The 27,161-nt window shown below is 42.7% G+C and overlaps 1 long non-coding RNA gene across 1 annotated transcript in view; it reads right to left on the bottom strand.

Moving 5' to 3' along the window:
• LOC117978759 (uncharacterized) overlaps positions 1-20,084 on the bottom strand; it is a 79,466-nt gene extending 59,382 nt beyond the window's left edge. The window contains exon 1 of the long non-coding RNA XR_010110055.1: positions 6,595-20,084. This is a non-coding gene — a long non-coding RNA (uncharacterized LOC117978759). The remainder of the gene's footprint in view (positions 1-6,594) is intronic.
• Between the last annotated feature and the right edge of the window lie 7,077 nt (positions 20,085-27,161).

Raw genomic sequence — 27,161 nt, 5'->3', positions numbered from 1 at the left:
ATTTTCTGTAGATTATTTCAAAAGGCAACAAAAGCAAAAACACACAAATGAGACTGCATAAAACTTAAAAGCTTTTCCACAGGAAAAGAAGCAATGATAGAATTAAGAGAATCCACAAATGGGATAATATTTTTAAACCATACATCAGATAAGGGGCTCATATAATAATATATAAGCAACTCAACCTACTCAAAAATAAGAAAAAACTATGCTTATTAAAAAATAAGCAAAGAATCAGAATAGACATTTCCTACGTCATACAAAAGGCCAACCAGGTACATGAAAAAATCATAAACATTCCTAATTATCAGAGAAGTGCAAATCAAAGCCACAATGAGATATCACCTCACACATTTTACTAGGGCTATTATAAAAAAAGATGGAAGATAAGTGTTGGTGAGGATGTGGAGAAAAAGAAACCCTGTACACTGTTGGTAGGAATGGAAATTAGTACAGCCATCTTGGAAAACAGTACGAAGCTTTCTCAAGAAATTATAAATATATTTACCCTATGATCCATCAATCCCACTTCTGGATATGTGTCCAAAGGAATTTCAATCAATATGTCAAAAAGAGACATCTGCAATTTATGTTCATTGCAGCAATATTCATAATAGCCATGAATTAGAAACAACCTAAGTGCTTATCAACTGAAGAATGGATAAAAATATGTGGAAAAATTGGAACCCTTCTACACCACTGGTGAGACCTTAAAATGTAAAACAGTCTGGCAGTCTTCAAATGGTTAAACATGGAGTTATCATATGACCCAGCAATTCCACTCCTATGTATTTACCAAAAAGAAAGGAAAACAAATGCTACACAAAAAGTAGTACACAAATGTTTATAGCAACAAAAAGTAGAAAAGAACAGAAATGTTCATCAACTGAGGAGTGGATGAATAAAATGTGGTGTGTCTATAAAATAGAATCTTATTTGTTAACAAAAGGGAAAAAAGTGTTAACGCATGCTCCAAAATGGATGAACATTAAAAATATGTTAAGCGAAAGAAGTAAGAAATGACTATGTGTTATTATGATTCCATTTATGTGAAATGTCCAGAATAGGCAAATTCATAGTCAGAAATTAGATGAGTGGTCACCTAGATTAGGAGGGGTTTTAAAAAGGCTGGAAAAAATAGGGAAAGATTGCTAATGGGTGCAAGTCTCTTTTAAGGAGCATTAAAATGTTCTAAAATTATCTTATGAAGATTATTTGTCCACCTAGTTAATATACTAAAAGAATTTGAAGTTTGTACTTTAAATGAGTGAATTACATAATGTATGAATTATATCTCAATAAAGCTGTGGAAAATTAAAAGTATATGTAGGATGCATACAAAAATACTACTTATCTTTATAAATGAATGAAATTCTGTCATTTGCAAAAACGTGGATGAATTTAGAGGACATTATACTAAGTAAAATAAGCCAGACACAGAAAGACAAATATTTCATAATATCACTTACATGTGAAATCCAAAAATGTGCACTCATAGAAGTTAAGAGCAGAATGGTGGTTTATCAGAGGCTGAGCAGGTCGGGCGGCGGGGGTGGAAAAAGGGGAAATATTCAATGGGATAATGCTTCAGTTAGGAGAAATACATTCTGGTGATATGGTACACAGCAAAGTGACTGCAGTTACTCATAATATAGTGCATATCTTAAAAGCGCTAAAATAGTACATTTTAAATGTTTCACCATAAGGTAATAAATATCTGAGGTGAAGGATATGTTATTTAGCCTAATTTGTCCATTTCACAATATTTACATGTATTGTACCACATTGTACCCCATATATATTTATCAATAAAAACAAAATTTTCAAAAGTTAGAAAAACAGATGTGCTAGATCTTCATCTAAAGACATTTCTGAGAAAAATGTATCTGTTTTCTTTCAGAAGAAATTTACACTTAATGGATATTATGGTAACTAAAGTAAGGCAGATAATTTTGGCCATCAGCTTATATTGTGGGATAATCTCTTTTTGCTGACCTTGTAAAAGCTGTGGCATATTAACAACAAGTAGGAAAATTTTTTTATCATGATCAGGTAAAGGTTCTGCATGCTTCTATTTTGAAGAATATTTTCCCCTTAGAATCACAAAGTGTGAATGCCTTTTATTTCAGAGGTCTAGCCCTAAATGGTTTAGTCAATTACATCATGCATTCTGAAATAAGTACTGGTGCATTTGTGAAGGTACTATATATAATTGTGTTTTTAATTTAACCATCATGTAAGTCTACTTTTCTAGTTAAGAGTCTATATTTTATAGAGGCCCTCCATATATATATATATATATAAGAGCTTTTCTGACAGTATATCCATTAAATTTCAAAGATAAGTAAAGAACAATTTTGCTTTCATTTTTTATTATTGTTATTATTTTTCAAGGCTAGTCAAGTGAAGCAGTGGGAGTGGAGAAGGAATTGCTTTAATTTTTATATGTTGGTGTTACAGGCTATATGTGACAGGCTATATATTTGTCTGCTGAATTTTAGAAACAAAGTGAAATATTTATTTCATATTTCATTAGATAAGGATGATGATTACACATTGAGGGATTGGGACTAGACTGAAGGCACCACATCATCAATCACTTGGAAACAAAATTTTGCCTATGTGTTATGTTATATTGGCAAAAACTTTTATTGTGTCAGGCAATATAGCTCCCTATTGAAATATGTGAAAAATGCAGAGAAAAAAAGGCAGTATTGGTTATCAAGGGATATTTAGGCCTGAGATACATGATGCAAAACATTGAAAACATACACTTTTTAAAAATTAGATTTAAAATGTAAATTGAAGCAGAGCATTTAGAAAAAGACATAATATCTACTATAAAAGTCCTGGGTTAGAAAAGTTAAAATACTAAATGAAAAAATAATGCTTCTTGGGTGGCTTAAAATCTAATATGAGACAAAAAATTACTCAGCAATTTTTCTAAGATTAAAAACATGTATACAGTTTCTGTGATACAAAATGAAATAAATGTCTGGATGTAACTTTAATAGAATAGAATAGGGAGACAAGGGCAAAGAGCAGGTGTATGCAGAATGAAGTGAACATATTATTGTAACAATGAGAGGGACAGAGTTGAATGATTGCTCTTGGAGACAAGGGGTTTTGATGTCTAAGTTAATGACAAATCTTTTGTTTCCAAGTTAAAAAAATGTAACTTAAACTTGGTGAAGGAATAAAGGGTGGTTGGGGGGATGATTCTTTGTACATTAAACTTGTTTTAATGACTAATGAATTAATCATAAGTTCAAATGATTTTATGGAGGCCCTTTCTTTTTTATTTGATGTTTCTGGACTCCTTTTTTCTTTGTATTTGCTCCATTTTTACCTACTTCAACAATTTTTACCCTCGAAGTTTAGGAAACACTGTAACCAAATGTTCCAACATGATGTGATCCCTGAAAGCATTTGCAGCTGGGGGATTAGAAGAAAAGGGCTTTCTCTTTCAACAAATGCATGTTAATCTCAATGAAAACTCAGAAGTTTAAACACGGTCCTCCTTGGGTCATGTGGCTACCCCAGGACCAATCATTGCACAAACATAGGAGATAATCTCAAAAGTCAGGCTGGAGTCAAGGTTATCCAGTGGAGTTTCCACTTTAGAAATCAGTTTTGTCAGCCTTTGTGTTTGCATATTACAGACATGATAGCTGTCTATTCCACTTCTATTAGAGATGAAAACTAAGAGCATATTCCCATTCAAAGGATTTTACATGAATCTTCATAGCAGCTTTACTTGCAACAGCCAAAACCTGAAAACATTCCAAATGTCCATGGCAGGTGAATTTGTGACTTATAAACTTACTATGGTATACGTATATAATGAAATAATACTCCCTAGTAAGAACAGAACAATTGATAGATGTAGCAACATGAATAAATCTCAAAAATAGTGATGCTGAGTGATCAGAAAGTATACATACCATATGATTTCATGTATTTGGAAATAAAAACTCATGGATAGTGACTGGAAGTGGATCAGTGGTTGCCTGTGGAAGGGATGGGGATAGGCAGGAAAAAGTGAGTAGAAAAAACACAAGAAAACTTTGGTGGTAAAGGTAATGGATATGTTTGCTATTTTAATATGTTGCTGGTTTTATAGAGCTACAAATGCCAAGAATTATCAAAATGTACAATTGAAGTATGTGCAGTTTATTGCATGTACATAAACCTTTTAAAAATTAACCAATACAAATTGACTTACATGACCAGAAAGCTCTTGAAAAACTCTCCTGTTTTCTCCCCTATTTTTATTCTTGCATGCCCTTATAGACTGTGTTAACACATTTCTCATCTTACGGTTCTTTTGTGTCTACATTTCTCCAGGTCAATATAACTATCACCATAATTTCTTGGTTTCTCTTTAGTTCATCAGTAATTATGAGTAATGTATTGAAATGTTAATGATATGTTCATGCATTCAGAATCCTCTGCTCTCTGATCTACATAATAGTGAATTATGCTATCAACAATTACACAGTATATTGCTTTTTTTTTCTTTTTTGAGACAGAGTCGTGCTTGGTTACCCAGCCTGGAATGCAATGACACATTCTGGGCTCACTGCAACCTCCACCTCCCGGGTTCAAGTGAGTTTCCTGCCTCAGCCTCCTGAGTAGCTGGGATTACAGGCATCTGCCATCATCCCCGGCTAATTTTTGTATTTTTATTGGAGACAGGGTTTCACCATGTTGACCAGGCTGGTCTTGAACCTCTGACCTCAGGTGATCTGCCTGTCTTGGCCTCCCAAAGTGCTGGGAATATAAGCATGAGCCACCACGCCCAGCCAGAATATTGCTACTTTTGCAGATAGCTACAAATGACCCTGATCTGGACACATTGAGTTGATCATAGCTTTGTAAAAGAGGATAGCATTGTAAAACTACAAAATTAGACTAATAATAAATAACATAGAATGCTTTCAGTAGAAGAAATAATACTATCCTAAGCAAAAATAAATAAATAAATAAAACTGGAGGAATTATATTTTCTGACTTCATATTATACCACAGAATTATAGCAACCAAAAGAGTATGGTACTGGCATAAAAATAGACCCATAGATCAATGGAACAGAATAGAGAACCCAGTAACAAATGTACATACCTACAGTGAACTCATTTTTGACAAAGGTGCCAAGAACATACACTGGTGGGAAATGGTATTGAAAAAACTGGATATCCATATGCAGAAGAATGAAAACAGACTAGTATCTATCACCAAATACAAAAGTAAAATCAAAGTTGTTTAAAGATGTAAAGCCAAGACCTCGAACTATAAAACTACTACAGAAAAACTTTGGGGAACATCTCCAAGACATTGGTCTGGGCAAAAATATCTTGAGCAATACCCCACAAGCACAGGCAACCAAAGCAAAAATGGACAAATAGATCACATTAAGTTAAAAAGCTTCTGCACAGAAAATGATACAAGCAACAAAGTTAAGAGACAATCCACAGAATGGGAGAAAATATTTGCAAACTACTCATCTGACAAGGATTAATAATCAGAATATATAGAAAGCTCAAACAACTCTTTAGGAAACAATCTAATAACCTAGCTAAAAAAAGGGGGGGCAAAAGATTTGAATAGGTATTTCTCAAAAGAAGACCTACAAATGGCAAACAGGTATAAGAAAAATGCTCAATATCACCGATCATCAGAGAAATTTAAATCAAAACTACAACAAGATATCATCTCACCACAGTTTATATGACTTGTATGCAAAAGACAGGCAATAACAAATGCTAGCAGGGATGCAGAGAAAAGGGAACTCTTGTACACTGTTCCTGGGAATGCAAATTAGTAAAACCACTAAGGTGAACAGTTTGGATGTTTCTCAATAAACTAAAAGTGGAGCTACCATATGATCTAGCAATCTTACTGCTGGGTGTATACCAAAAATAAAGGAAATCAGTATGTCAAATACATATCTGCACTCCCGTATTTGTTGCAGCACTGTTTACAACGCTAAGATTTGGAAGAAACCTTAGTGTCCATCAACAGATGAATGGATAAAGAAAATGTGGTACATATACACAACGGAGGACTATTCAGCCATCACAAAGAATAAGATCCAGTCATTGTCAGTAACATTGATGGAACATTATGGATCATTATGTTAAGTGAAATAAACCAGGCACAGAAAGACTAATGTTACATGTTCTCACTAATTTGTGGAATCTAAAATCAAAACAAACTCATGGACACAGAGAGTATAAGGATGGTTATCAGAGGCTGGGAAAGGTAGCAGCAGGGGGTGTTGTGGGAAGGTGGGGATGGCTAATGGGTATAAAAATGGAGAGTTAATAAGACCTACTATTTGATAGCACAATAGGGTGACTATATTCAATAATAATTTAATTGTACATTTTGAAATAACTAAGACTGTAATTGAATTTTTTATAACTTGAAGGATAAATGCTTGAGGGGAGGGATACCCTATTCCCCATGATGTGCTTATTTCACATTGCATGCCTGTATCAAAACATCTCAGGGACCCCACAGATACATACACATACTATGTACCCACAACATTTTTAAACAATCTAATACAATTTTTTAAATGGCACTTACTTTTTGTTACCTTCAACTCTTGTAAAATATATTCTATTATTTATGATTAGCCCTGTTTGAAAACAAATTTTAAAAACACTATTTAAAACCAAATAAATGGACTAGGAGTAACTTGCATAAAAATGACAGTAATTGCTGCTACTTCTTCTAATTATTGAGATGGTATTTCTATATTTGTGAAATTATCTGTGATAGAAAGTTGAATTGTTTCCAACATTATTTTTATAATTAAATATGTTATATTGCTACTTCTTTAAAAGTAGCCTTTAAAATATTACCAATCTACTTTAAAGTCTACTTGCCAAAATATTAAACTATTCTTAAAAAAAGTAATTTATTTAATTACCTAACTTCCTCAAAGCAATGTCCTAATTTTCAAGCAATTATCTGATTTTCTCAAGCAGTTGATATTAGCAAGTTGTGCTAGTTAACTGCTGAGAATCATTGTCTACATATCAGATAAACCATCTGTCAATCCTTTAAAGAAGACTTTATGAGCCTTAGATATGGTAGTCCAATCTGTATCACTGACTTTAAACATTGGATAGTTGACACTCCGTGTTGTCTGTAAGCCTATTTCACAGCAGCTGAGTGATGTTAATAGGTACTTCTTGGAGTGCCATTTTCCTTATAACCCTTAGATTAATTCAGATTGACTGAGTTCTGTGTCAGTGGAAATTGCCAGAATTATATCATGGTGCTTTGCATCTAGTTTCACTTTTCCAAAAGCCTACACAGATTTCAGATGTTGAGAAAATAGCTCTTGTTTTCCTTCTGGGTAATCTTTTTCATGTCACCACTCTTGTCAGCATCTGCACTGGGCAAATTTCCTAGAACCTCCCTTCTGCTTCTTTTAAAATACAAAAAAAAATCAATGTAGCGCAGCGAGCCAGGGAAAGTCTGCTTTGATTGACTTACGACCATAGTCACCCAGCAGTTCCTTCAGAGGTGGCTTCCCAAGTCACACACTGAGTCCACGCGCTGTCCTACTGCCTGCAGAAGTGGCTCTGAGAGCTGTTTGAGGAGAAAATGGGGGACTTTGGGCTTCAGCCCGAGGAGAACACGGTGGAGATGGAGGAGCCCCTGGGGGTCTGAAGGTTAACTGAAAACATGAGAGGACACAAGCGCGGGACCAAGTCTGTCACTAACCTGTAAAGAACTCTGACCAAGCTGACTGGGCACTCTGTCTGCGCGCCTTTGCCACCACGTGTGCGGGAATACCTGGGGCACGACTGGGTCATCCCAGTGTTCTTGTTTCTAGCCATTCCGAGGTTACCCCTCAGCAAAACGCCAGAGTCCGGCAGACACAGTGGAGCATCCTGCAGTAGGGATCCGAAGCCGTGGAATCTCCAAAGGGCCACGACTGCTTCCCAGAAGCTCTAGCACGTTGCCCGGAAAGCCCAGATCGTCTTTGGCATGTGGTTTTGACTTGCATTTCTCTGATGACCAGTGATGATGAACATTTTTTCATGTGTCTGTTGGCTGCATAAATGTCTTCTTTTGATAAGTGTCTGTTCATATCCTTCGCCCACTTTTTGATGTGATTGATTTTTTCTTATACATTTGTTTAAGTTCTTTGTAGATTCTGGATATTAGCCCTTTGTCAGATGGGTAGATTGCAAAAATTTTCTCCCATTCTGTAAGTTGCCTGTTCACTCTAATGGTAGTTTTTTTTTGCTGTGCAGCAGCTCTTTAGTTTAATTAGATCCCATTTGTCAATTTTGGCTCTTGTTGCCATTGCTTTTGGTGTTTTAGACATGAAGTCCTTGCCCATGCCTATGTCCTGAGTGGTATTGCCTAGGTTTTCTTCTAGGGTTTTTATGGTTTTAGGTCTAACATTTAAGTCTTTAATCCATCTTGAATACTTAATAATAATAATAATAATAATAATAAAATATGGAAGAAATAAAAAAAAAAAAGACCTCCTGGAGACCAGGAACTTGGTCGGTGCTTGCGGCCTGAGATCGAGCTCTGGGGCACCTTCCTGTCCTTCTGCTTTTTCCTTGGCCACCTTAGGGGGCGCGCCTCGCCATGGGTCTCCCTGTGGGCGGCGCGGTGGTGCTCCTGGATGTCACCTCCAGGCGCTTTTGAGACTGCGACCCGCACCGGGCGCCCAGCACCTGCGGATTGGCCTCCCCACGCCCGGCTCAAGGACCTCCAGCACTCCGCAGTGCGGGCTGCAGGCGACCTCAACGTGGAGCTGCTGCCAGCGCCACAGGCCCCAGGGACGCCCAGGATCTGCTTCCCAGGCCCAAGAAGGGCAGTTTCGGAAAGTCTTTGGCATGATGGAAGGCGGTGCCCATCCGGGGCGGGGCTGAGAACTAGGCTGGCGCCGCTGCCTGGTAAGCGGGGACCAAGAGGCCCACGGCCTCCATCAGGAACCAGGTGCTTCTCCGAATCCCGGACTTCAAGGAGCAGCAACGGCGTCAAGCTGGCTGACACCAGGAACACCCAGAAGACCCCGCTCCTGTCTGTCCTTCCGCACTCAGGAGCGGGGATGGCCGCAGGGACACCATCCGCCCACAAACCTCTGGTGTTTGCTGCCATGGTGCGCGGAGATGCTGTCCCCGAGGCCACTTTCGGCCAGGACGCCGGGATCTTATCAGCGGTAGCATCCCGCGCTGACACTCAGTATTGACTTTCCCCAGACATTGCTGGATTTTTTTCCTTTTTAAAACAATTTTGCAGTGGGAGAACAAAAAAGGGCATCCTCGGAGCGTTTACAAAATTCTCCCGGACCTGTGGCTCTATGGTGTTCACCTCTGCGTTTTACTGACCACTAATTGGCCAGAGCTCCTAAGGCCTATAGGGGTCCCTCTGCCCCACCGGGCGCTTTAGACACTCCTGAGGGACATTCATGGCTCAGGAGGATAAAGGTCCTCAGGGGCCTGCTGCAAGGAGGACATGCAGCCCCTCTGCCGCCACGTCTTCCGCCATTCCAGCCTGGAAAGAGAGACCTTGCCCTCCACCCCACAGGCCTTCATGACCTTGGGACTCACTCTTTAGAGGCCACGTGCGTTTCCACTGCCAAAGCAATGACACAGGAGATGGAAAGAAATTCTTGGCCTGGCGCGCTGGCTCACGCCTGTAGTCCCAACACTTTGGGAGGCCAAGGCGGGCGGATCACGAGGTCAGGAGATCGAGACCATCCTGGCTAGCAAGGTGAAACCCCGTCTCTACTAAGAACACACAAAAAGTTGGTGGGCGCCTGTAGTCCAGGCTACTCTGGAGGCTGAGGCGGGAGAGTGGCGTGAACCCAGGAGGCGGAGCTTGCAGTGAGCGGAGATCACGCCACTGCACTCCAGCCTGGGCAACAGAGCGACACTACGTCTCAGAAAATAAAAAAAAAATTTTGCCTTCACCATATGTCCAATTAATTTCTCGATTAGAGCCCAGAGTCATGGGGCCCACACCGCCAGCTGACACATGAAAGTGTGGCAACGATGTGGTGGTGTCTGTGTGGCAGTGTGTCCGAATTTCTGTGTGGTGGTGTATGTGTGTGGCAGAGTGTCTGGTGCTATGTCCATGTGGTGGTGTATCTTCATGGTGATGTCTCCGTGTGACAGTGTTTTGTGTATCTGTGTGACAGTGTCTGTGTGTCCTTGTGTCCATATGGCAGTGTGTGTAGTGGTGTGATGGTGTGGAGGTGTGTCCATGTGACAGTGTGGCAGTGTGTGTGGCAATGTCCATATGGCAGTGTGTCGGTGTGTTCATGTGTGTGATGGTGTGTCCATGTGACAGTGTGGTGATGTCTCGTGTGTCTGTGTGTCCCTGTGGTAGTGTGACAGTGTGTCCATGTGGTGATGTCTCCGTGTGTCTGTGTCCCTGTGATAGTGTGGTGGTGTGTCCATGTGGTGATTTCTACATATGTCTGTGTGTCCGTCCATGTGACTATGCCAGTCTGTCCATGTGACTGTGTGACGGTGTCTCCATGTGGTAATGTCTCCGTGTGTCTGTACATGTGAGTCTGGTCGTGTGTCCACGTGGCGGTGTGTCCGTGTAACAATGTGGCGGTGTTCCCTCCCTGGCTTGCGGAGCTAGCATCTTTCTCTCTCAGCCCAGGATGCCTGAGGAGGCCCCAGCTTGAACATAAAGTATTGATATTTTACACATTTGCACATAATTAGAATTTTGAAGCCGTAATTTCAGATAAGGTGTCTAGGACATAACAATATTGATGTAAGAAAGCCATAAGCAATGTTTATTTTCAATCAGATTTACTAAAAAATTTTATTGAACTGGTCAATTTTCTTTGCCAATATTACTGTATTCTTATTTCTAGTAATAGAAGTGTGAAAAAGCATCAAGGAAACTTAAATTGCATTCTCATACTGACTGCATACAATAATTCTGAAAACAGCGGAAGTTATATATATCCCCCATAAGTAAAACATGAGTAACACAACAAATGAAAAACTAATAGGAGACAATTCAAATAATGGCAACCTGTTATTCTCATCTAGTTAAGTACTATTATTTTCTAACAGGAATTTGCTATTTCAAATATATTATCTGAGATGTCTATATATTTATATTTTGAGATACTATACAAATTTGAGCCAATGACATAGAATTTTACAAATCAAGAAGCTTATTCTGGGGCCATTTCTTTTGACGTTTTCTCTAAACTACTAAAAAGGCATTAATGATCCATAAATTATATTATCTACATTTACAGCATTTAAAATGTGTTCAGCATGAAATATTAGCTACAGGGGAAGCTAAATAAATTAAACATGGAATAAAGATTTGTCCTTAAATATAATCTACAAGAAGACTTTGGTATTTGTTTTTCACAAGTGAAGCATTCTTATGAAGTGTCATAACCTTTTTGGGGAAACTCTGGGAAAAATGGAGAAACTCTGAAGGGTTTTAAGAATCTTACCTGAAGCTACAGACTCCATAACCTCTCTTTACAGGGAGCTCCTGCAGCCCCTACAGAAATGAGTGGCTGAGATTCTTGATTGCATAGCAGCTTCTCATCTAAACCCTTTCCCTTTTTAGTGTCTGTGTATCAGTATAAAAGTTCTATAAACTGTAGTTACTTACTTTAATCCCAAAGCACAGTAACAATATACTTCATCCTAGAGTTGGCAGTTTCTCTGAGTGTTTTGTTTAATTATCATTATTATATCTGCAGGATTCCAAAGCGCCTAAAAAGTAAAATATTTTAAAAAGGGGAAAGAGAGAAAGAGGAAGAAAATAAAATTAATAGCCCATTCTGTCACTGTTATTACACACCAGAATACCTTTTTGTTAATCTAATTAAAATTAGTGACATCATTTAACATTTATGTCTTCAACAAAAGTTTGGAATCCTGAAAAAGCCATTTAATTTGCTAATAAATATATTTGAATTGAATTGAAATCCTTATGTATTACTTTAAATAAAGAACACAAGATGAATTATGATGTAGAAAATTCTATCCCTCATTGTCTAAAATCTAATAGTTAAATTGAACTTGTTAAATGATATTTTTGTCCAGGCGTGAGGCTTACACCTGGAATCCCAATAGTTTGGGAGGCAAAGGCAGGTGGATTGCTTGAGCTAAGGAGTTGCAGACCAGGCTTGGCAACATGGTGAAACCCAATCTTTACCAAAAAAAGAAAAAAAAAAATTAGCCAGGCATAGTGGCTTGCCTGTAGTCCCAGCTACTCAGGAGGATGAGATGGGAGGATCACCTGAGCCTGGGGAAGCTGGGGCTGCAGTAAGCCATGATTGTGCCACTGTACTCCAGCTTGGGCAACAGACTGAGACCCTGTCTCGAAAGAAGAAAGAAAGAAAGAAAAGAAAGAAAAAGAAAGAAAGAAAGAAAGAGAAAGAAAAAGAAAGAAAAAGAGAAAGAAAGAAAAAGAGAAAGAAAGAAAGAAGGAAGGAAGGAAGGAAAGAAAGAAAGAAAGAAAGAAAGAAAGAAAGAAAGAAAGAAAGAAAGAAAGAAAGAAAGAAAGAAAGAAAGGCAGGCAGGCGAGAGAGCGAGGAAGGAAGGAAGGAAGGAAGCAAAGAAGGAAAGAAGGAAGGGAGGAAGAAAAATAATGGTTTTGGTGCCAATAATCTTTGCGGAATTTTGCTTTAATGAAATAGATTTAACTGAGTAGTGACATGATCTGCTTAAGTGTATTGACCCTAGCAATCAGAGGCATCTGAATCCCCACAATGACTTGACACTTACATTTGACAAACATTGATTCTCCTATCATACCTACGGCATAGTCGGAATTTCAGAATTCCAACTTTCCCTATGCTATTTGAGCACATTGCTTAACATCTCTAAGACTCGATATTTTTACTCTTAAGATACTACAAATAATAGTACATAGTTTATATGATATAATGTGTATCAAAAGCATTATACTTTCAGGCAGACAGCAATTTCTCAATAAATATTTGCTAACGTTTTAGTACAAACAGGAAAATTGGATTATGATATTTATGACACTGTTGATCCTCCTTCTAGAAACATTTGTTTCTAAAACTTGTTTTCAAGTTAGAGCACTATTTTGTGTTCAAATTGAAAATACTATATGTTCAGATTTTTTAAAAAACAGTATTGCATTAATGTTTTAATAAAAATATTCCTAAATGAGCTTGAGCAAGGAGGATGGGGAGATAAGTAAAATAAGGCTTTGTGGCATAGGAGACATTTGGTGGAAATCTTTCAGCTCAACTAAGATTTGAAAAAAAAAAGAGAATTTTTATAAAAAATGTAAAGGCAGGATTTACCCTGATGAGCTTGTGGAGAAAATACAAAGTCCAACGTAATTCAAAAGAGACTAATCAGTCAAAGTAGTTTTGAAGGAAATATCTTGAAGAGAGAGAACATAAAATGAAGATCAGGTATGTAATTATTTTAATAATCTATCCATGAGATAAAAAGCATTGGGTTTTTTTTTATTTGTCAAAAAGGGACAATAGTTTTAAGAACCATTCTTTGTTCAGCCTAAAGAGGATTTTACATCTTGAGCCAGTGACATATTGTGCTAAGTAGGATAATATCCTAATTTGTGTCTATATCAACAATTTTGTTCTCAATAAAAACACTTTATTCACACAACTGATGATCATCTGCATTTGATTTAGTGCTGAACTGTCAAAGGGGGGCTAATAAAAACAAAATATTAGAGTTGCGAGTGGCATAAGTGGAAAATAATGATCATACTCATCACTACCGAAATAATAAAACAAAGCAAAAAATAAATAAGAAAAAAATTGACTACATGAACATTTGCTTCTCTCCTAAGAATCAAAACCCTTAATTTTCTGTGACAAAAAAGCATCTGGGTCCATGAACCCCCGCAAAAGTCTACTGTTTCTGGGAGATAAGAAGCAGCAAAACACAACAGCTTTCCGAGAAGGTTAAGAAACCTCTCATACCCTACCCTACCCCACCTGAGACCAGGCAAAGGATCACTGCTTCTGGGGGAGGGATGCAAGAAAAATACTTCTCCATCAGGAGAGGAACAAGGATTGTTTTGGGGCCCAGGATTTTGCACTAATGCAGAGTTGTGCTACTGTGGTAAAGGGTTGGAAAATCTCCATCCAGTGACACAGACAAAGGTGCATTGTTCCTATGGAAGAAGAAATAAAATAGTATGTCCTTAGTGTGGGGTTGAAAACTTGCAATGATATAAATCAAAGGTTTTCTACCACTGAGGTGGGAGGAGGGCAAGGTATCATTTCTTCCTCAAAAAACAACACAGATAAGAGACAGTTTGATTCCCACTAGAATAAGAGTCAGGAAGTGCTAAAAATACCCCTTCTCTGAGTGTCCAATGATGAAACTGGCTCAAAAATAACATGAATCATCCCTCTGCCCCCAACCTGAATTTTCTGCCTAGTCACACACACACACACACACACAAAATGATGTTCTACAGTTAGAGAGGAACAAGAAAGTGGAGAGAGACCCTCCTATGACATATGTGGTAAGGACTACGGAAAGATAACTGGAACAGGAGCACTGGAATATGCCCTCCAGAGCCTAAGGCCCCACAAAAGGCACATGATATAGCAGCCTGCTGCTGGAGAAATCTGAGTTACGTGGTTCACTGAATGTTTCAGACACAGTGGCAAAAACCAACCTTTGTTCCTGCCCACACTAATAGCATGACACAAACCAAAATGAAACATAAATATAAAACAATCTCAACATAAACAATTATTTCATGATCTACTGATTTTCTACATCTGATGATTTGCATTTTTTAGAAATTGGGAGACACACAAAACCAAGTTAGAAATTTGGGTTATGAGTTATAATATTTTCAAAAGATAAAAAGTCAACAGAATCAAATTCAGAGATAATTCAGATGTTGGAACGAAATGCAACTAATTTAAAATAATAATGATCAAAATATTAAAGAATCTACTTAAAAAAGACAACATGTATGGAAAAATGAGGAATTTCAGCAGAGATGAGAACAGTAAAAGGCAAAAGCTAGAAATAAGTGAAAGCATGAGAACAGAAATGAAGAATTACAACAGCAAGCTGATTAGCAGACTGGTCATCAGAGCTAAAGAAAGAAGCAGTAAATTTTATGCTAGGTCAATACAAATTATTTGAATGGTAGCACAAAGGGAGGAAAGAGAAAAACAAAATAAACCAATGAGCCAAGCAAATAAAATACTCCAGTGAATCCAAGAATTCTCTGGTAACATGAAATTAAGTAAAATACAATTAATTGGAATTCCAGGAGAGTAAAAACAGAATGTAAGGGAAGAAAAATTTGAAAAAGATGACTAAGGAGACCAAATAAACTCAAAAAGATCCAAGAAAGATAAATACAAAATTTAAAGAACGCTAGAATAATCACACTAGTCAAACTGCTGAAAACCAACGATTAGCAAAAATCTTGAATTCAGTCACAGAAAAATAGGAACACTGTGTAGAGAGATAAACAGAAATAGACATTACAGTGAACTGCGTGTCAGCAACTCTACAAGTCAGAAACCAATGATACAAAATTTTTAAATAACTGGAAAAAAGTCAACCCCCAATCTTACATCCATTAACTATATAGTGAAAATAACAATGAAATGAAGACATTTTCAGATTAACACTGCAAGAGTCCCTTGCTAACAGGTCTGCACTAAAATAAATGTCAAAATCATTTCTTGAGGCAAAAGGAATATGGAAGCAGATGAAAGTTGAAACTACACAAAGAAATAAAGAGTGCCAGAGAACATATAAAGATATATAGCCCAATTATTTTACATTGCTCTAAAGATAATTGTCTTATTTTTTTAAAAAAAGAGTAACTTTATATTATGGAATTCATAATATTTGAGACTATAATGCATGACATAAATAGTATAAAGGAGAGAGGAAACAAAAATATACATTTTAAGGTTTTTATACCATAGTTGGTATAATACAAATTATAGGTTACTATAATAAGCTAGAATAGGTATTGAAATCTCTAGAGAAACCATGAACATTTTCAAAAGATGGTATGTGCATTAATATTTTCATAGAACTTCCAGCTTTTGTTTTTCTTCATTTAATTTTATTTATTTGTTTATTTATTTATTTTTGAGATGGAGTCTCGCCCTGTTGCCCAGGCTGGAGTGCAATGGCCTGATCTCAGCTCACTGCAACCTCCACCTCCCAGGTTCCAATGATTCTCCTGCCTCAGCCTCCCAAATAGCTGGGATTACAGGTGCCCACCACCATGCCTAGTTAATTTTTGTATTTTTAGTGGACATGGGGTTTCACCACGTTGGCCTGGCTTGTTTCAAACTCCTGACCTCGTGATCGGCCCACCTCAGCTTCCCAAAGTGCTGGGATTACACACTTGAGACACTGTGCTAGGCCCCAGCTTTTATTTTTTAAGGTAGTTGTTGTGTTATTACATGTGAAGTAAGGTTATTCTTGAATATCCACGTTTTGAGGATAATGACAAATTAATTTATCTCAACCTAAGTAACATTTCATTATTGAATATTTAAATATTTTTATTTTTACTTTCTAACAGAAGTCATTCTAACTGGTGTGAGATGGTATCTAATTGATGTTTTGCTTTGCATTCTCTAATGATTAGTGATGGTATGCATGTGTTAATATGTTTGTTGGCCACATATGCGTTCTTTTGAAAACTGTCTGTTCATGTTCTTTGCCCATTTTTTAATGGGGTTATTTTTTGCTTCTTGATTTGTCTAAGTCTCTTATAGATTCTGGATAATAGGCCTTTGCTGTATGCATAGTGTGTGAATATTTTTTTTCCACTCTGTAGGCTGTCTGTTCAATCCCCCTTGAGAGTTTCTCATGCTGTGCAGAAGCAGCTCTTTAGTTTAATTAAATCACACTTGTCAATTTTCATTTTTCTGGCAATTGCTTTTGAGGACTTACCCATAAATTCATTGCCAAGTGCAATGTCCAGACGAATATTTCCTAGGTTTTCTTCCAGGATTTTTATAGGCAGAGGATGTAATCTTATGCCAACGGGTCTTAATAATCAAATGACTCCACAGTGAGAATCATTACTCTGAAAAATTTATTTTGTTATAATGATGGAAATTTAAATATTTGAAAGTAAAAACACATGCCACCTTTTTGCTAGAACTCTGCAAGGCAAATTGCTGTAAGACAGGCAGAGGAAGCACAATATATACATATATCCAAAATATAATTTGCAGTGAAATAAATGAAAGCAAATTATAAATAAACTTACCTGATTTTACAAACTAACCTGTAAAGGGATTTCTACTCATTTTTCTATTGCCTGCATTGCCCTTTCTTCTAGATCCAATTTATATTTTTGTACTTCACCAATGTGTCTTCACCAATGTGTACTTTCCATATGTTTTTTAAGATTTAATATTACTTTTTCCAACATCTTTTTATCCTCTTCAAGTTTTTTATATTCCTGTTGTATTTTTTCATAGATAATAACTCCTGTTGAATAACTTCTTTTTAGTCAAATAGACATATTTTGAAGATACAGCTTTCAGCTTTGCTGTAAGATCATCGAACTACATTAATAAAATAATATAGCTTGATAATGAAGTAGGCTGAGAATAATCTCATACAAAACCAATAACAAATTTTGAAATACATTTACTTGCAATAAAATGTTATCTATAATGTAGATTCTTTAAATGTTAACCCGTACTCAGAAATTCAAGAACAAAGTAAAAGCCACCATGAGTCACAAACATATATTCTTTACTCTCATCATCTTTGCCACAGAACTTTTGCACTTGATCTTACTTTTGTTTTTCTGATAATTTGTGTTTTTTCCTTTCTTAAATGGCTCTAAGTTAACTCTTATTAGAAAGTTTCAAACCCCCTTCTCTCATCATGCCCCAAAATTTGTCAAAAAAAAGTTTCAGAGATATTATATTGAGTTATTTAGGCCAAAGGCAATAAATGGCTCTTAGAATAAGACTTTGAAAATAATGTAATACTCTACAATAGGCATGGTGTATCATGCATATAATCCTAGCACTTTAGGAGGCTGTGGCAGAAAGATCCCTTGAGGTCAAAAATTTGAGATCAGCCAGAGCAACATAGTGATACCATAATCTTGACCAAAAACAAACAAACAAAAAAAAACATGTGAAGAAATTAGCCAGGCATGATGCCTTGTGCTTGTAGATCCAACTGGCTGGGAGATTAAGGCAAAAGGATGGCTTGGACTCAAGAGTTCAGGGCTGTGGTGAATTATGATCAAACCACGGCACTTCTGCCTCGATGACAAAGACCATATCTCAAAAAAACACAAAATAATCCTATAAATAAGGATTCTAATGCCACAAGCCTTTCCATAGCCTGTAAATGTTTTATGCTAATTTGAATTGCATTTTAAAAAGTAATGATTCTTGGGGTAAAGGCCATAGAATACAGTCCCAAGAAATAAATCCACATATTTACCTTAAAAGAAATAAATCCACATTCTTGTGTTACAAGAGCTCCTGAAGGAGGCACTAAACGTAGAAAGGAAAAACCAGTACCAGCCACTACAAAAACATATCGAATTGTAAAGACCATTGCCATTATAAAGAAACTGCAAACTAATGGGAAAAATAAAAAGCTAGCAACATCATGACAGGATAAATTTCACATGTAACAATACTAAACTTAAATGTAAATGGGCTAAATGCCCCCGTTAAAAGACACAGACTGGCAAGTTGGATAAAGAGTAAAGACCCATTGTTGTCCTGTATTCAGGAGACCCATCTCATGTGCAAAGACACACATAGGCTTAAAATAAAGGGATGGAGGAATATTTACCAAGCAAATGGAAAGCAAAAAAGAGCAGGGTTTGCAATCCTAGTCTCTGATAAAACAGACATTAACTGAAAAAGATCAAGAGAGACAAAGAAGAGCACTACAAAGCAGTGCCATCTGCTTTTCCTCAGGCCTCTGCTCCATCAGCCATCAGGTGGCAGCCACTCAGGATGTTGGAACCTGGACATCCCTGCTTCTTTGAGTGGGTGAGGTTGGTGGCTGCTCCACCTGCTCCAGGCACACCCTTAACAGAGGTGGCTGCTTGCTCTTTAAGCCAGCTTGGCCTTGCCTGACATGCACAGGCCCCGGGGACCGACATGCTGCTCTGACTGAGACCGTCCTGACTTTGTCAAATTCTACGTCTGGCCTGGGCCACAGAAGCACAAGTCCCCTGGGTGGTACCACTGGATGCTTTCTGGACTGGAACATAAAGTCCTCTTCAAGACGACCTGTGGTCTGCCTCTTGGCAACCAACAAGCCCGCAGTGTCATACGACCCATGAGACATGGACTGAAGGCCCAAAGGGAGTGCACACCATGCTCCAGAGCCAGCTGCTCCTTTCCTCTATATGGCCCCATTTGCAGCACAGTTGTTGCACTGAGGCTTGTGCATGCTGGGCAAGGGCAAGCTGGCTCAAAGGGCAACCAGCTCTCTTTGCACGGATGTGCCAGCAGCAGGCAGACCAGCCATCAACCTCACACGCTGCCAGTCAGGCTAAATCAGCTCTTCTACCATAAAGGTAGGGCCACAGTGCCATCTGCTTTTCCTAAGGCCTCTGTTTCTTCAGCCATTAGGTAGCACCCACTAAGGCTTTGGGAACCTGGCTACCCCGGCTTCCTGGAGTGGGTGAGCTGGTGGCTGCTCCACCTGCTCTAGGCGCACCCTTGCAGAGGTGGCTGGTTGCTCTTGGAGCCAGCTTGGCCTTGCCTGGCATGCACAGACCCCAGCTACGGACACGCTACTCCAAGTGAGCTTGTCCTGTCTAGGCCAAATTCTAAGTTTGGCCAGGGCCACAGAAGGCAGAGTCCCGAGGGTGGTAATCCTGGCTGCTTTCTGCACTTGAACATAAAGTCCTTCTCAAGACAGCCTATGGTCTGCCTCTTGGCAACCAAGAAGCCCGCAGTGACATAAGACCCTTGAGGCAAGGACTGGAGCCCGCAAAGGCAGCATACACCTTGCTCCTGAGATGGCTGCTCGTTTCCCCTATATGGCTCCATTTGTAGCACAGTAGTTGTACTGAGGCTTGTGCATGCTGGGCAAGGCTAAGAGGGCTCAAAGAGCAACCAGTCACCTCTGCGAGGTGTGCCAGGAGCTGGGGGCACAGCCACCAACCTCACTCACTGCAGGACATGGAACATCAGTTCTTCTAACAAAAAGGTAGGGCCAAGGGCCATCTGCTTTTCCTAAGGCCTTTGCTCCATCAGCCATCAGGTGGCAGCCACTTAGGCTGTGGGAACATGGCCATCCACTTCCTTGACTGGGTAAGGTTGGTGGCTGGTCCACCCCCTCCAGACGCACCCCTGGAGAGGTGGCTGGTTGCTCATTGAGCCAGTTTGGCCTTGTCTGGCATGCACAGAGTTGAGGTACTAACACGCTGCTCTGAGTGAGCTTCTCCTGCCTTGGCACAAATTAAGTCTGGCCAGGGCCACAGAAGACCAAGTCCCCTGGATGGTGACCCTGGCTGCTTTCTGCAGTGGAACATAAAGTCCTTCTCAAGACGGCCTGTGGTTGGCCTCTTGGCAACCAAGAATCGTTCAGTGGCATAGGAGCCCTGAGGCATGGATTGGAGAGCCGAAGGCAGAGCATACCCTGCTCCTGAGCCTGCTGCTTGTTTCCTCTCTGTGGCTCCATTTGTAGCACAGTTGTTGCACTGAAGCTTGTACATGCCCGGCAAGGCCAAGCTGGCTCAAAGAGCAACGGCCACCTCTGCAAGGGTGTGCCAAGAGCAGGTGCACCACTTACCAACTACAGGTCGGACACGGTACATCAGTTCTTCCACCCTAAAGTTGGGCCAAAGTGCCATCTGCTTTTCCTAAGGCCTCTGCTCCATCAAGAATTAGGTGGCAGCCAAGGCAGGACAAGCACACTCGGAGCAGTGTGTTAGTACCTGGGGCCTGTGCATGCCAGGGAGGCCAAGCTGGCTCAAAGAGCAAACAGACACCTCTGCAATGTCTGGCCAGGGCTATAGAAGGTCCCCCTGGATGGTAATCCTGGCTGCTTTCTGCACTTGAATATAAAGTCCTCCCCAAGATGGCCTGTGGTCTGCCTCTTGGCAACCAAGAAGCCCGCAGTGCCATGTGACACCTGAGGCATGGACTGGAGCCCCAAAGGCAGGGTACACCCTTCTCCTGAACCTGCTTCCTGTTTCCTCTATATGGCTCCATTTGTGGCAAAGTTGTTGCACTGAAACTTCTGCATGATGGGCAAGGACAAGCTGGCTCAAAGAGCAACCAGCCGCCTCTGCAAGGGTGTAGCAGGAGCCGGTGTACCAGTCACCAATTAGCGTCCGGACATGTACATCACTTCTTCCACTCTAAAGGTAGGGCCACAGTGCCATCTGCTTTTCTTAAGGCCTCTGCTCCATCAGCAATAAGGTGGCAGACACTCAGGCTGTGGGAACCTGGCCATCCCCACTTCCTCGAGTGGGTGAGGTGGTGGATGCTCCGCCTGCACTAGGCGCACCCTTGCAGAGGTGGCTGGTTGCTCTTTGAGCCAGCTTGGCCTTGCCTGGCATGCATAGGCCCCAGCTACTGACACGCTGTTCCGAGTGAGCTTGTCCTGCCTTGGCACAAATTTTATGTCTCACCAGGGCCACAGAAGCCTCAGTCCCATGGATGGTAATTTTGGCTGCTTTCTGCACTTGAACGTAAAGTCCTCCTCAAGAAGGCCTGTGGTCTGCCTCTTGGCAACCAAGAAGCCTGCAGTACCATATGACCCGAGGCTTGGACTGGAGCCCCAAAGGCAGTGCACACCCTGCTCCTGAGCCTGCTGCTTGTTTCCTCTCTGTGGCTCCATTTGTAGGAGAGTTGTTGCACTGAGGCTTGTGCATGCCAGGCAAGGCCAAGGTGGCTCAAAGAGCAACCACCCACCTCTGCAAGGGTATCCCAGGAGCAGGTGCACCAGTCACCAACTAGCGGCCGGACATGGTACATCACTTCTTCTACCCTAAAGGTGGGCTACAGCGCCATCTGCTTTTCCTAAGGCCGCTGCTCCATCAGCAGTTAGGTGGCAGCTAAAGCAGGACAAGCTCACTCAGAGCAGCGTGTTAGTACCTGGGGCCTGTGCATGCCAGGGAGGCCGAGCTCGCTCAAAGAGCACCCAGCCACCTCTGCAAGGTCTGGCCAGGGCTACAGAAGGCCCCCCTGGATGGTAATCCTGGCTGTTTCTGCACTTGAACATACAGTCCTCCTGAAGATGGCCTGTGGTCTGCCTCTAGGCAACCAAGAAGCCTGCAGTGCCATACGACCCGAGGCATGGACTGGAGCCCCAAAGGCAGTGCACACCCTGCTCCTGAGCCTGCTGCTCGTTTCTATATGGCTCCATTTGTAGCACAGTTGTTGCACTGAAGCTTGGGCATGCCGGCCAAGGCCAAGCTGGCTCAAAAAGCAACCAGTCACCTCTGCAAGGGTGTGCCAGGAGCAGGGGCACGAGCTACCAACTAGCAGCCGGACATATACATCACTTCTTCTACCCTAAAGGTGGGCTACAGCGCCATCTGCTTTTCCTAAGGCCTCTGTTCCATCAGCAATTAGGTGGCAGCCAATCAAGCTGTGGGAAGCTGGCCATCCCCACTTCCTTGTGTGGCTGAGGTGCTGGATGCTCTGCCAGCTCTAGGCGCACCCTTGCACAGGTGGCTGGTTGCTCTTTGAGCCAGCTTGGCCTTGCCTGGCATGCATAGGCCCCAGCGACTGACACGCTGCTCCGAGTGAGCTTGTCCTGCCTTGGCACAAATTCTCTGTCTGGCCAGGGCCACAGAAGGCCGAGTCCCCTGGATGGTAATCCTGGCTGCTTTCTGTACTTGAATGTAAAGTCCTCATCAAGACGGCCTGTGGTCTGCCTCTTGGCAACCAAGAAGCCTGCAGTGCCATACGACCCCTGAGGCATGGACTGGAGCCCCAAAGGCAGGGCACACCCTTCTCCTGAACCTGCTTCTTGTTTCCTCTATATGGCTCCATTTGTGGCAAAGTTGTTGCACTGAAGCTTGTGCATGCCGGGCAAGGACAAGCTGGCTCAAAGAGCAACCAGCCGCCTCTGCAAGGGTGTGGCAGGAGACGGTGTACCAGTCACCAATTAGCGTCCGGACATGTACATCACTTCTTCCACCCTAAAGGTAGGGCCACAGTGCCATCTGCTTTTCTTAAGGCCTCTGCTCCATCAGCAATAAGTTGGCAGACACTCAGGCTGTGGGAACCTGGCCATCCCCACTTCCTCGAGTGGGTAAGGTGGTGGATGCTCCGCCTGCACTAGGCGCACCCTTGCAGAGGTGGCTGGTTGCTCTTTGAGCCAGCTTGGCCTTGCCTGGCATGCATAGGCCCCAGCTACTGACACGCTGCTCCAAGTGAGCTTGTCCTGCCTTGGCACAAATTTTATGTCTCACCAGGGCCACAGAAGGCTCAGTCCCATGGATGGTAATTTTGGCTGCTTTCTGCACTTGAACGTAAAGTCCTCCTCAAGAAGGCCTGTGGTCTGCCTCTTGGCAACCAAGAAGCCTGCAGTACCATACGACCCGAGGCATGGACTGGAGCCCCAAAGGCAGCGCACACCCTGCTCCTGAGCCTGCTGCTTGTTTCCTCTCTGTGGCTCCATTTGTAGGACAGTTGTTGCACTGAGGCTTGTGCATGCCAGGCAAGGCCAAGCTGGCTCAAAGAGCAACCACCCACCTCTGCAAGGGTATCCCAGGAGCAGGTGCACCAGTCACCAACTAGCGGCCGGACATGGTACATCACTTCTTCTACCCTAAAGGTGGGCTACAGCGCCATCTGCTTTTCCTAAGGCCGCTGCTCCATCAGCAGTTAGGTGGCAGCTAAGGCAGGACAAGCTCACTCAGAGCAGCGTGTTAGTACCTGGGGCCTGTGCATGCCAGGGAGGCCGAGCTCGCTCAAAGAGCACCCAGCCACCTCTGCAAGGTCTGGCCAGGGCTACAGAAGGCCCCCCCTGGATGGTAATCCTGGCTTTCTGCACTTGAACATAAAGTCCTCCTGAAGATGGCCTGTGGTCTGCCTCTAGGCAACCAAGAAGCCCGCAGTGCTACACGACCCCTGAGGCATGGATTAGAGCCCCAAAGGCAATGCACAACCTGCTCCTGAGCCTGCTGCTTGTTTCCTCTCTGTGGCTATATTTGTAGCAGAGTGGTTGCACTGAGCTTTGCGCATGCTGGGCAAGGCCAAACTGGCTCAAAGAGCAACCAGCCACCTCTGCAAGGCTGGGCCAGGAGAAGGTGGACCAGTCACCACCCTCACTTGCTGCCGGACATGGTACATCCGTTCTTCTACTCTAAAGGTAGGGCCAAGAGGCAGACCACAGGCCGTCTTGAGGAGGACTTTATGTTCAACTGCAGAAAGCAGCCAGGATTGCCACCCTGGGAACTCGGCCTTCTGTGCTCCGCAGTGCCATACGAGCTCTGAGGCATGGACTGGTGCCATGTGCTTTATAGAAAAATTAACTTAAGATCCATTAAAGAGTTAAACGTGCCATCTGATTTTCCTCAGGCCTCTGCTCCATCAGCTATCAGGTGGCAGCCACTCAGGCTTTTGCAACCAGGCCATCCCTGCTTCCTTGAGTAGGTGAGCTTGGTGGCTGGTCCAACAGGTCCAGGCTCACCCTTGCACAGGGGGCTGGTGGCTCTTTGAGCCAGCTTGGGCTTCCCTGAAATGCGTAGGCCTCGGGTGATAACACGCTGCTCCGAGTGAGTTTGTCCTGCCTTGGCACAAATTCTAAGTCTGGCCAGGGCCACAGAAGGCCGAGTGCCCTGGGTGGCGATCCTGGCTGCTTTCTACACCTGAACGTAAACTCCTCTTCAAGATGGCCTCTGATCTGCCTCGTGGCAACCAAGAAGCCCGCAGTGACATATGATGCCTGAGGCATGGACTGGAGCCCCAAAGGCAGTGCACACCCTGCTCCTGAGCCTGCTGCTCGTTTCCTCTCTGTGGCTACATTTGTAGCAGAGTAGTTGCACTGAGCTGTGCGCATGCCAGGCAAAGCCAGGCTGGCTCAAAGAGCAACCAGCCACTTCTGCAAGGCTGGGCCAGGAGCAGGCGGACCAGCCACCAACCTCACTCCCTGCCAGACATGGTACATCCTTTCCTCTACCCTAAATGCAGGGCCAAGAGGCAGACCACAGGCCGTCTTGAGGAGGACTTTATGTTCAACTGCAGAAAGCAGGCAGGATTGCCACCCAGGGGACTCAGCCTGCTGTGGTCCGCAGTGCCGTACGAACTCTGAGGCATGGACTGGTGCCATGTGCTTTACAGAAAAATTAACTTAAGATCCATTAAAGAGTTAAACGTGCCATCTGATTTACCTCAGGCCTCTTCTCCATCAGCCATCAGGTGGCAGCCACTCAGGCTGTTGTAATCTCGCCATCCCTGCTTCCTTGAGTGCGTGAGCTTTGTGGCTGGTCCAACTGGTCCAGGCGCACCCTTGCACAGGTGGCTGGTTGCTCTTTGAGCCAGCTTGGCCTTGTCTGGCATGCATAGGCCCCAGCTACTGACAGGCTGCTCCCAGTGAGCTTGTCCTGCCTTGGCACAAATTTTAAGTCTCGCCAGGGCCACAGAAGGCTCAGTCCCATGGATGGTAATTTTGGCTGCTTTCTGCACTTGAACGTAAAGTCCTCCTCAAGAAGGCCTGTGGTCCGCCTCTTGGCAACCAAGAATCCTGCAGTACCATATGACCCGAGGCATGGACTGGAGCCCCAAAGGCAGTGCACACCCTGCTCCTGAGCCTGCTGCTTGTTTCCTCTCTGTGGCTCCATTTGTAGGACAGTTGTTGCAATGAGGCTTGTGCATGCCAGGCAAGGCCAAGCTGGCTCAAAGAGCAACCACCACCTCTGCAAGGGTATGCCAGGAGCAGGTGCACCAGTCACCATCTAGCGGCCGGACATGGTACATCACTTCTTCTACCCTAAAGGGGGGCTACAGCGCCATCTGCTTTTCCTAAGGCCACTGCTCCATCAGCAGTTAGGTGGCAGCCAAGGCAGGACAAGCTCACTCAGAGCAGCGTGTTAGTACCTGGGGCCTGTGCATGCCAGGGAGGCCGAGCTCGCTCAAAGAGCAACCAGACGCCTCTGCAAGGTCTGGCCAGGGGTACAGAAGGCCCCCCTGGATGGTAATCCTGGCCGCTTTCTGCACTTGAACATAAAGTCCTCCTCAAGACGGCCTGTGGTCTGCCTCTTGGCAACCAAGAAGCCTGCAGTGCCCTATGACCCCTGAGGCATGGACTGGAGCCCGAAAGGCAGCGTACACCCTGCTCCTGATCCTGCTGCTTGTTTCGTCTCTGTGGCTCCATTCGTAGCACAGTTGTTGCACTGAGGCTTGTGCAGGCCGAGCAAGGCCAAGCTGGCTCAAAGAGCAACCAGTCAACTCTGCCAGGGTGTGCCAGGCACCGGTTCACCAGCCACCAACCTCACTCGCTCCCGCAAATGGCACATCAGTTCTTCTACCCTAAAGGTAGGACCAAAGGGCCATCTGCTTTTCTGAAGTCCTCTGCTCTATCAGCCATGACGTGGAAGCCACTCGGGCTGTGGGAACCAGGCCATGTATTTCCTTGGTTAAGTGAGGTTTGTGGTTGGTCTACCTGCTGCAGCTCCACCCTCGAATAGGTGGCTTGTTGCTTTTTGAGCCAGCTTGCCCTTGCCTGGCACGCACACGCCCGAGCTACTGCCACACTGCTTCGAGTGAGCTTGTCCTGCATTGGCCCAAATTCTAAGTCTGGCCAGGGCCACAGAAGGACAAGTACCCTAGATGGTAATCCTGGCTGCTTTCTGCAGTTGAACATGAAGTCCTTCTCAAAACGGCCTGTGGTCTGCCTCTTGGCAACCAAGAAGCTCGCAGTGCCATACCATCCCTGAGGCACGGACTGGAGCCCCAAAGGCAGTGTACACCCTGGTCCTAAGCCTGCTGCTCATTTCCCCTATGTGGCTCCATTTATAGCACAGTTGTTGCACTGAAGCTTGTGCATGCCAGGCAAGGCCAAGCTGCCTCAAAGAGCAACCAGCCACCTCTGTAAGGGTACGCTTGGAGCAGATGGACCAGCCACCAACCTCACCCACTCAAGGAAGCAGGGAATGCGTGTTTGTACCATGCATTTCACTACAAGTATATTTCCCCTGAGGTTGGTGGCCTA

This window comes from Pan paniscus, chromosome 16 (genome assembly GCF_029289425.2).
Source record: "Pan paniscus chromosome 16, NHGRI_mPanPan1-v2.0_pri, whole genome shotgun sequence".
NCBI lineage: Eukaryota > Metazoa > Chordata > Mammalia > Primates > Hominidae > Pan > Pan paniscus.
The sequence above is the reverse complement of the archived record's forward strand: the minus strand, read 5'-3'. Positions and strand labels throughout refer to the sequence as shown.